Source organism: Arachis hypogaea, chromosome 3, assembly GCF_003086295.3.
Source record: "Arachis hypogaea cultivar Tifrunner chromosome 3, arahy.Tifrunner.gnm2.J5K5, whole genome shotgun sequence".
Classification (NCBI taxonomy): Eukaryota; Viridiplantae; Streptophyta; class Magnoliopsida; order Fabales; family Fabaceae; genus Arachis; species Arachis hypogaea.
In genome coordinates, this window is record NC_092038.1 from 91755439 (window position 1) to 91766689 (window position 11251).

Consider the following 11251-nt stretch of genomic DNA (forward strand, 5'->3'; position numbering starts at 1 on the left):
TATCTTCGGTTGGTGATGGTGGGTTGAAGTTATGAGGTTGAGAGTGGTCATGCTGGTTTTGATATGGATGTTGAGAAGGGTGGTTAGGTGGGTGTTGATATGATCTCTATGAGGGATGTTGGTGAGTTGCATTGTTGTTGGGATTGTGGTTGTGGCGTCTCTGGTCTTGGCCTTGGTCTTGTTGATTTCCCCACCCAAAATTAGGGTGGTTCTTCCAACCAGAATTATAAGTTTTGGAGTATGGATCATGGGTCTGCCTGGGTGAGTTCCCAATATAATTGGCTTGTTCCCAGTCACCTTCTTCTCTTGTATTCACTCCTTCTTGAGTTAGTGATGATGTGATGACTACTGCAACTTGGTTCTCTTCCATCTTCTTAGTAACATCAGCTAACTGCTTGGTGATTATCTTATTTTGAGCCAGCAGTGCATCCATATGGTTCAGCTCCATCACTCCTCAAGTGTTGCTCCTTTCAGAAGCATAGAAGTAGTCATTCTCAGCTACAGTCTCAATGTTATCTATGGCATCTTCAATGGTTTTCTTCTTGTTTAGAGACCCCCCCTGATGAATGGTCTACGACCTTCTTTGATTCGTAAGAAAGACCTTCATAGAAAATGTGCAGTTGAACCCATTCGTTGAACATGTCTGGTGGGCACCTTCTTGTTAAGTCCTTAAACCTCTCCCATGCCTCATAGAGAGTTTCACCATCTTGTTGCCTGAAGGTTTGTACCTCAGCTCTCAACCTGTTGATTCTTTGAGGAGTGTAGAATCTCGCCAAGAATTTGTTCACCACATCTTCCCAATTTGTTAAACTCTCCTTTGGGAAAGATTCTAGCCATTTAGATGCTTTGTCCCTGAGTGAAAAGGGGAACAAAAGCAGTCTATAGGCATCAGGATGAACACCATTAGACTTCACAATGTCACATATTCTTAGGAAGGTCGTTAGATGTTGATAGGGTCTTCTTGGGTGCTTCCTCCGAATGAATACTTATTCTAAACAAGGGTCATGAGCTAGGGTTTTAATTCAAAGTTATTGGCATGTATGGTTGGCTTTTGGATGCTACTTCCTTAATTTCCTGGGTTTGGATTGATGTATGAGCCTAGAACCCTTCTTTCTGGCCCAGCATGATTCTCAGGGCCTTCTCCGGCATGGTTGTGAGCTTCTCCTTCATGGTTGTTTTCCAGGTTCTCCTCCATGTTTGTTTCAAAGTACTCCTCCTCTTTCTCAGCACCAACAACTCTTTTTCCTCTTACTTTCCTCCTTTTTTCTAAGGAAGGTCCTCTCAGGTTCAGAATCAAAGGAAGTTGAAGCTCCACTTCTTCTCCCTGTCATACAACTAACAAAGCACATAGCTAGAAAGAAAATGAAGAAATTATTCTTGTTAGAGTGACTGTTAGTGTGAGTGGTGCAATTTATCAAACAGTTAGTGGATTAGTGAAAAAAATTGTAAATAACAACAGAAAAAAAAAAGAAAAAAGAAAACAAAGAGGGGAGAGGGGAGAAGGGGAGAAAATAACTGAAACTGAAGGTAAATGACTAGATAAAATAAACAAGCAAAAGAAAAATGCTCAATCTAGTGATCTTCCAACTTAATCATTGCTGATACAAAATCAATCCTCGACAACAACGCCATAAACTTGATGCACGGAAACTTGTCTCTCAACAAATCTCCCTCGGCAAGTATACCGAATTGTCGTAAAGTAAAAACTCACAATAGAGTGAGGTCGAATATCACAAGGATTGATTGGTCAAGCAACTTTAGATAGAGGAATATTCTAGTTGAGCTGAGCAGAAACTGAGTTGAGAGTTGCAGAAAATTAAACGGCGGAAAAGTAAATTGCAGAAAGTAAATTGCAAAATCTTAAATAGGGATTTGAGGAGATGAACATAAAAATAAATGGCAGAAAGTAAAGAGAATGGGTAAGATTAGAAATGGGGGATTCATCGGGCTTAGGAGATGTTGCATTCTGCAGATCAAGTTCATTCTCACCTCTTCCTCAATCAATGCATTCATTGATCTCCTTGGCAATCTTAGATGATTGGATCCCAATTCCTTGGCAACCCAATCTCTCTAAGCTTGAACAATTGCCCAATTTCTTGATTTAATTGCTCATGGAAAGAGATGAAGTATGGTCACTGATTATACCACATGTATTTCCAAATCAAAGTGTTGGGAGGATTATATCTCACTATATCCGTCCAAACCCCAATTTGGTCCAACATGAGAAAGTATTTCTAGCATGATCTCCTCAGCCCCTTTCCAAGGCTCAGAGGAGATCCAATTATTGAGAGTTTCTTTTCCAAGACAACTAACCAATTGATTTAAGATCGAAATCTTTCTAGTAAATCAAGAGAAAAGAAAGAAGAAGAAGAATGAAAACTATAATTGATCCATCAAATTACAACAGAGCTCCCTAACCCAATGAAAAATGGTTTTGTTGTTCATAGCTCTGGAAATGGAAGATGATAGAGAAGAGTACATTCTAAAGTAAACTAGAAATTACAGGAAAAGTAAATATACAAAGTGTAGTTCTCCAAAATGCCAAGCTCCTTTCTAGCTCAAAACTACTCCTATATATACTACTTTTCTTGATCTTCTAGTTAGCCCTTCAAGTCTTGGATATGGGCCTTTGATCTTGAGTTGAAGTAGTTACAATCTTCAGTGGGCTCAGTTTTGCTTGCAGAAAAAGTGTGAGTCAGGCATGGGTGGACATTAGTTAGGACGTTAGTGGTGTTAACGTTAAGTGAAAATGTGGGTTCGAGAACGTTAGTGACGATCACCTTTTTCACTAATGCTCCAAACCAAATTGATCCACATTAACTTCAACGTTAGTGGAACTAACATGACCACTAACGTTGCCTCTTAGTCCTTCGCAGACGTTATTGGCATTCACCTTTACCAATAACGTTGCTTCTCAATCTTTCGCAAACGTTATTGGCATTCACCTTTACCATAACGTTGCTCTTTGCTTCTTTTCCCCACGTTAGTGATCCACGTTAGTGTAACTAATGTGGCCCTTAACATGGGCATGCCCAAGCTTCGAGAGCGTTAGTGACACTTACCTTTGTCACTAAAGCTTCAAACACCCCTTCTTCCCATGTTAGTGCCTCACATTAATTACATTAATGTGACCACTAATGTGGTGGTGATTGCCATCTCCAACGTTAGTGACAAAGGTGAGTGTCACTAATGTTGGCCTATCATTCCTTGCTCCACGTTACCCTTCACGTTAGTGATCTTAACGTGACCAGTAACTTAGGCAATATTGGCTTAGTCCAATGTTAGTGACAAAGGTGAGTGTCACTAACGTTGGCGATTGCTTTCTCCTCCCAAGTTAGAGTTCACATTAATTGGATTAACGTGATTCTTAACGTGGCTAAGTGTGCCCTTTCGGAACGTTAGTAGTATTCACTTTTACCACTAACGTTGGAGCTCCCCTTTTCCTCCACGTTAGCTACCACGTTACTGTAATTAACGTGGCAACTAACATGGGCTATGATGGCTTCGAAGGCGTTATTGGTGATCACTTTTTCCATTAACGCTGCAAGCCTATTCCCATTCCACGTTAGTGGTCACGTTAATTAGATTAATGTGGCTGCTAACGTAGCTCTTTCTTGCTTCCTTTGTCCTGAAATCAAGAAAATAAAGTGCATCAAAGCTCTCTTCTAAGTCTTGAGATCATGCATTATCCATTTTATCATTCAATTCTTGCATAATTCTCATGAAATCATGTAAAGTTCACAATGTTTGCTTGAATCAAGATGTAAGTGTATATCTACCCAAAACTTGCTTATTTACTAAGAAATTGCATGAAACTATCCTAAAACAGTAAAGAAAATGTCAGTGAAACTGGCCAAGATGCCCTGGCATCAGGATTTCAGAAATTAAACAAGAGAAAGTAAAATGGCATTAAACAGAGAAGAGAGAAATTACTTGAGAAACCAAACAGAAAGCAAAATGCAGCTTAATTGCAGTAGCTAAAGGAAAAGTTGAAGATCTCAGGGGTGGAGGAGACTAGAAAACGAGTCTAGATCTCAAGTCCTTCCTTGATCCAACAAGAGAATAATTGCAGAGAAGTAAAAGAATAGATTGCAGAAGAAGTAGAGATGAAAACAGTAAAGAGAACTTAGATCCAAACCCCAATTCCTTGAATTATGCAGAAAAGTAAACAGAAAGAGATCTCAAGGTGAGATTGAAACAGGATTTCTTCAATTCTCTACCCAAGATTCAAAACAAAGATGAAGAGAGTAGAGGCAAGAACAAAAAGAAGAGAATTCAATTCTCTCCTTAATTCCCAAACCTCCAAAGCTAGAAAATAAAATTGAAAATTCAAAAGTAAGCAAAAAAAAAGGTATTCTCTAACCCAAACTAACTTCTATTTATAAACTTCCTATTTTTGGGTTTTAGAATTTGGAGTGGGCTTTTTAATTTAGTGAAGAATTGAATTAAATTGGAATTTTTGTTGAATTTTTGGGCTATGGGTCACACTCTCAGGATCAAGCTCGGTTCATGGCAAGAGCGGAGCTTTGGTGCTCTTTGCCTTGTCTCCATTTGTTGCGCGCATTCCTTCTTGTGACAAGGGAGTAGTGCTCAGCTCTTGCCAAGAGCTGAGCTTGCTCCTTGTCTTTAGTGAGGGCCACGATTTGAGTCCTTGGGAGAGCATGTGCTGCCCATTTTTCTTGGCACATGAGTAGCGCCTAATGCCTTGATTCCTTGAGGTACCTAGTTCGAATCCCAGGGAGTGCAAACAAGCCAAGATTGGCTTGTTTTTCTTGAAAAGTAGCGCTGCAACCTTCCCCTTTGGCCTTGGGTTTGAATCTCATGACATGCACTAGCAAATTCTTTTTCCTTGATTTTTCTTGGAAAGCTCCAGATAAAGCTCTTGGCAAGAGCTGAGCTTTGAAATTTTGCATTGTTTCCTTGTTGTTGTGTAGCGCTTGGTTCTCTTAGAGAGTGGAGCTTTCCCTTGCTTGGCCTTTGGCCTTGGAGTAGCGCTCCTTGTGAGAGCTCTAGGCTCTTGGCAAGAGCTTTAGGCTTTTGCTCCTTGTTGTGCCACACTTTTTCCCTCCTTTGGCTACACTTTTTGTTTCCTTTGAGCACACTCCTTAAGCCACGCTTTTCTTATTTTTTCTTTCCTTCACCTACAAGTAATCAAAATAACCTATCAAAGTATCACTAAATTCACATGGCTCATAATTCATTCAAAAACCAACTAATTATAGCTTAAACCTCATGATTTTGTGTCAAATAAAGGATGGTTGATTGATTCTACAAAACCATGCAATTCCACTCCAAATTACTTACTTACAATGCAAGAAAGTGCATAAAACCTAATGAAACAAGTGAAAAATGCTTGTAAAGCTAGCATATGATGACTTATCATCAATGATCTCAACTTTCATACTGCTTATGATTAGAGGCAATGCTACCGTGTCGATCAAGGTACTACAGAATGCACAGAAGCCTATTTTGGTTTTAGATCAACTACAGGAAGGTTATGGATGGCTAAGCAAAAGGCAGTGGCTCAGATTTATGGAGACTGGGAAGAGTCATATAATGAGTTACTACAATGGGTGCTAGGTGTGTAGATGACGATGCCGGGTAGTGTGGCTGTATTGAGGACGAGCCCTGTGCAACTGGGTGGCCAAATTGAGGAGGAGCAAGTTTATTTCCACTGTGTATCGAGGCCTTCCGACATTGCAAGCCCCTTGTTAGTGTTGACAGAACCTATTTGTATGACAAATATGGTGGTACACTGCTAATTATGATTGCTTAGGATAGCAATTCCAATCTCATTCGTATTGCATTTGCACTTGTGGAGGGTGAGAATTTAGAGTCGTGGTCGTTGATGAGCAGATATTTTATACCCTTTTTCACAGTATTTTTAGTGTGTTTTTAGTTTTATTTTATTAAGTTTTATTAATTTTTTTATTTTTTAGCGTAAAATTCACCTTTTAGATGATACTTTGAGTTTTTGTGTTTTTCTTATTATTTTAGGTAATTTTTGGGTGAAATTGGCGAAATTTGGCAAAGGCTTATTCAGAGGCAAAGAAAGGATAGCAATTGCTGTCAAATTCTGACCTCCGTGCACTCCAACGAGCATATTTTGAGCTACAAGGTCCAATTGACGTGCTCGCAATGACGTTGGAAAGTTAACTTTCAGAGCTTTCCAGCAACATATAATGGTCTATACTTTTCTTTGGAAATGACTGCCCAAAACAGGTGATGAATGCCCAACTTACTCTCTTTCTGGCATTCAACACCCCAAAAGGACCAAGGCCAGTGTTGAACACCCAAAACTGGCATTAATGTTCAATGGCACCAAGGGAGCACAAGGCAGCATGGACACCTTCTGGACGCCCACTCATCCAAGTTGGACGCCAAACTCAGCCCAAACACTCACCAAGTAGGTCTAGAAGTGGATTTTCGCACCTTTTTGCTTAGTATATCTCATTTTTATAATTTTTAATTATTATTGATATCTTTTTAGGTCTAGTTATTAGTATATATAGGAGAAGATCACCCATGTTTGAGGATCTTCATCCTCTCAGAACTTATCACACATTATTTCTGTAAAGTATGAGTAGCTAAACCTCCTAAGTTAAGGATATGAGTTCTGCTCATTCCTATGGATTAATATTATCACTTCTACTTTAATAAATGTTTAATTCTATTATTTGATGTATTTTCATTTTTTATCTTTATGAATATGGGGTGGAACAAGAGTATGACCCCTCATTCTACATGAGCTTGTGTGAAGTCTTAGCCAGATAGTATGTTGCTACAGCTTGAGAGTACATCATAGGTTCCAAGAGACTATCTGGGCTAATTGGGATAAGTGACATAAAATCTTGTTAGTCATGAGTAAATGAGGTCTCTATGGCATTAAGGCTAGAATACAAAGTATCATTCTCCAGTCTGGAATATCTGACCTTGTCTGTAGCGTTTTGAGTAGGATCGCCAGAGATTGAATTGCGTAAGCTTCACCCTCGTTCAGATTGGATGACCATTAGCACCGTCGTATAATCTGGATTAGAGGAGATTCATGACCACTAGCCCCGACTTTAATCACTTACAGCCTTGCCATTGAATGAATCACTCATTGTTGTCGGGGATTGTTCGAGATTAACAAACTACCGGTCGTCTTGTTCCTTAGATCAGGTTTTTTTTATCAGTTTTTGACCATTTATTTCCTTTTGATTTTTCAATTTTGAGTCTTACGTATTTCTCTATTTTTTCGAAAATCTTCATTATTAATTTTTGTTTATTTGCAAAATTTTAAGTTTGGTGTTTCTTAGTAGTTTTGGTTAATTATTTTCTTTCTTTTTGATTTTTGAAAAACTTTTCTTATTTTGCTTTCTTGAACTTTTGATCTCTATCTTGTTTTACCTTTTGTTTCTTTCTTTGTGTTCGAAATCTTTTAGGTGTTTCCTCTTGTTTGATTTCTAAACTTTTAAGTTTGGTGTCTTGTAGTATTTTTCTCTCTCCAATTTTTCAAAATTAGTGTGATTTGGTTTAATATATTATTTTTTTAAGATTGATGTCCCTTTAGTTTGTTTCCTTTTTGAATTTCAAAAATATTTTTAAAGCTCTTTTCCCTTTTAAGTCTTAAAATTCGAAAATTTTAGATTAGTTCTTGTATTTCTATTTTGAAAATTTCGTCTTTATTATTATCAATACTACTTTAAATTATTTCTTATCTCTTTAAGACATCTCACTGGGAGTTATTTATACTCTGACATAGAGGCCCCACCTTTTCTTTGCTTTGCTTCTTGTTTGTGTAAGTAGGAGCAGGAAGAACTCATTATGGATCCACTTGAGAGTACACAACCAAGAAGAACTTTGGGATCTTATACAGTCCCTAATCCCATCTTCTATGAAAGAAGTATTTGTGTACCCCCTATTCGAGCAAACAACTATGAGCTCAACCCACAACTGATTACTTTAGTGTAGCAAAACTGCTAGTATCATGGACTTCCACAAGAAGAACCCACAGAATTTATTACAGAGTTCCTTCAGATTTCCAATACAGTACTAACCGATGGAGTAGACCAGGAGGTCTACAGGCTGTTGCTTTTTCCATTTGCTATGAAAGGCCAAGCAAAGAAGTGGTTGGATACTCAGCTCAGATCAAGCTTGAAAACATGGAATAAGCTAGTAGGCAAGTTCTTAAACCAATACTTCCCCCCAAAGAAGATAACCCAGCTAAGACTGGATATTCAAGGCTTCAGACAAGAGAAGAATGAGTCTCTTCAGGATACTTGGGAGAGGTACAGAATGATGCTGTAGAAATGCCCCACGGAAATATTTTTAGAATGGGTAAAGTTGGACATTTTCTATTATGGATTCACAGATATGGCTAAGATGTCCCTAGATCATTCTACAGGTGGTTCAATACACATAAGAAAGACAATCAAAGAAGCTCAAGAACTCATTGAGACAGTCACCAGCAACCAGCATCTATACTTATCTGGTGAGACTTCAATGAATGGAGAGGTCAAGACACTGTCTAGTGAATCAGACCCTCCAGAAAGAAGTGAATCATTAACCCAGCAGCTACACTCCTTCACACAACAGTTGCTGAGTTTGCAAGAAGTGTTGCAAAAAACCCATGCCTCCAACAAAAATATAGAGGCACAATTGAATCAAGCTGAACAACATTTGTCTGAATGGATAAGAGAAGAGTACCAAGCCATCCAATTGAGGAGTGGAAGGTCCCTATTCACCTAGCCTCAGCACAGTAAGAAGTAGGGGGAAGAGAAAAAGATAGAAGATGAACAAGTAGCAACCCAGGGCACCATTAGTGCTGTTGAACACCCAAAGAGGGGTAGCAGTGGCATTGAATGCCCAGATAGGGGAGACCATGCATGTGCAAGTTCAGGGAACACCACTCCTAAGCAAGATGGTAATCCTTCTTCTGGAACTATGGACACTCACCCTGCGACACTCAGAACACATAAGTACAATACCAAGATGCCATTTCATCAAAAACTCCATCTAGCAGAAAAAGATAAGTAGTTTGCCTGGTTTGCAGATTACCTACAGACACTAGAGATCAAGATCCCATTTGTAGATGCCCTTGAACAAATACCTTCCTATGTCAAGTTTATAAAGGACATACTGAGCCATAAGAAGGAGTGAGAGAGGTAGAGACAGTCTTCCTCACTGAAGAATGCAGTGCAGTCATCTAGAGGGCCTTACCAGAGAAACTTTAGGACCCTTGGAGTTTTGTGATACCCTGCACCCTCGGAGACGATTGTACAAGGACAATCTTATGTGATTTTGGAGCAGGCATGAAATTAATGCCTTCATCACTAATAAAGAAACTTGGGATCCATGAAGTCAAGCGTACTCGCATATGCCTCTAGCTTGCTGATGGTTCCATCAAGTTTCCATCAAGAGTGGTTGAAGACATGCTTGTGAAGGTTGGCCCATTTGTATTTCCCACAGAATTTGTGGTGTTAGATATGGAAGAACACAAGACTGCATCCATTATTTTAGGGAGACCCTTTTTGGCCACAGGGAGGACCTTGAGAGTTAATCAGGATGAATTCGTCTTGTATGCTATTAAGTCCATGCAACATTCTAACACTCTAGAGGAATGCATGAGGATTGATTTCATCGAGTGCCTGGTAGAAGAGGTACTAGCAATTGAAAGGCTCGAAGAAGAGCTGGATGACATCCTTAAAGATGCTAAGCCTGACATGGAGGCACCAGCAGAACAGTAAGAGACATTAAAAGCTCCTAAAGTGGAGGATAACCCTCCCAAACTCGGGCTTTAGCCACTTCCATCTTCCTTGAAATATGTATTTCTAGGAGATGGAGACACGTACCATGTAATCATAAGCTCTGCCTTAGAGCCACGGGAAGAAAAAGCACTGATCAGGTGCTAAAGATACACAAAACAACTCTTGGATGGACTATAAGTGACTTAAAGGGAATTAACCCTACTCGGTGCATGTATAAGATCAGGCTCGAAGATGATGCTAAACTAGTGGTGCAACCACATAGGCGATTAAATCTGGCTTTGAAGGAAGTAGTTCAAAAAGAAGTCACAAAACTGTGGGAGGCTGGGATTATTTATCCCATCTTAGATATCTCCTGGGTAAGCCCTATCCAAGTTATACCAAAGAAAGGAGGGATGACAGTTGATAAGCGGATAATTTATACGCTTTTTGGCATTATTTTTAGATAGTTTTTAGTAGAATTTAGTTAGTTTTTAGTATATTTTTATTAGTTTTTAAGCAAAATTCACATTTCTGGACTTTACTATGAGTTTTTGTGTTTTTTTTTGTGATTTCAGGTATTTTCTGGCTGAAATTGAGGGACCTGAGCAAAAATCTGATTTAAAGGCTATAAAAGGACTGTTGATGCTGTTGGATTCTGACCTCCCTACACTCGAAATGGGTTTTTTCGAGCTACAGAAACCCAAATGGTGCGCTCTCAATTGCGTTGGAAAGTAGACATCCTGGGTTTTCCAGCAATATATAATATTCCATACTTTGCTCGAGTTTTGACGACGCAAACGGGCGTTCAAACGCCAGTTTCCTGTCCTATTCTAGCGTTAAACGCCAGAAACAGGATAGAAGCTGCAGTTAAATGCCCAAACTGGCATAAAAGCTGGCGTTTAACTCCAAGAAAGTCTCTACACATGAAAGCTTCAATGCTCAGCCCAAGCACACACCAAGTGGGCCCGGAAATGGATTTCTGCATCATTTACTTATTTTTGTAAACCCTAGTAACTAGTCTAGTATAAATAGGACCTTTTACTATTGTATTAGACATCTTTGGATTATCCTGAGATCATCTTTGATCATGTTTTGGGGGCTGTCCATTCGGCCATGCCTGGACCTTTATCACTTATGTATTTTCAACGGTGGAGTTTCTGCACACCATAGATTAAAGTGTGGAGCTCTGCTGTTCCTCGAGTATTAATGCAAAGTACTATTGTTCTTATATTCAATTCAAGCTTATTCTTATTCTAAGATATTCACTCGCACTTCAACCTGATGAATGTGATGATCCGTGATACTCATCACCATTTTCACTCATAAACGCATACCTGATAACCACATCCGTTCTATCTGTAATCGCTTGAGTGTATATCTCTTGGGTTTCTAATCAACGATTCACATCAACTCCCCTCTGATAATGGGGCATCTGAATCCGAGATTAGAATCTTCATGGTATAGGCTAGAAACATTTGGCAGCATTCTTGAGATCCGAAAAGTCTAAACCTTGTTTGTGGTAT

At 39.1% G+C, this 11251-nt stretch overlaps 1 non-coding gene across 1 annotated transcript; it reads left to right on the forward strand.

Moving 5' to 3' along the window:
* Nucleotides 1-639: 639 nt before the first annotated feature.
* Nucleotides 640-743, forward strand: LOC112793214 (small nucleolar RNA R71). The gene has a single exon (XR_003197917.1). It is a non-coding gene; the product is annotated as a small nucleolar RNA R71 (small nucleolar RNA).
* Nucleotides 744-11251: the final 10508 nt, after the last annotated feature.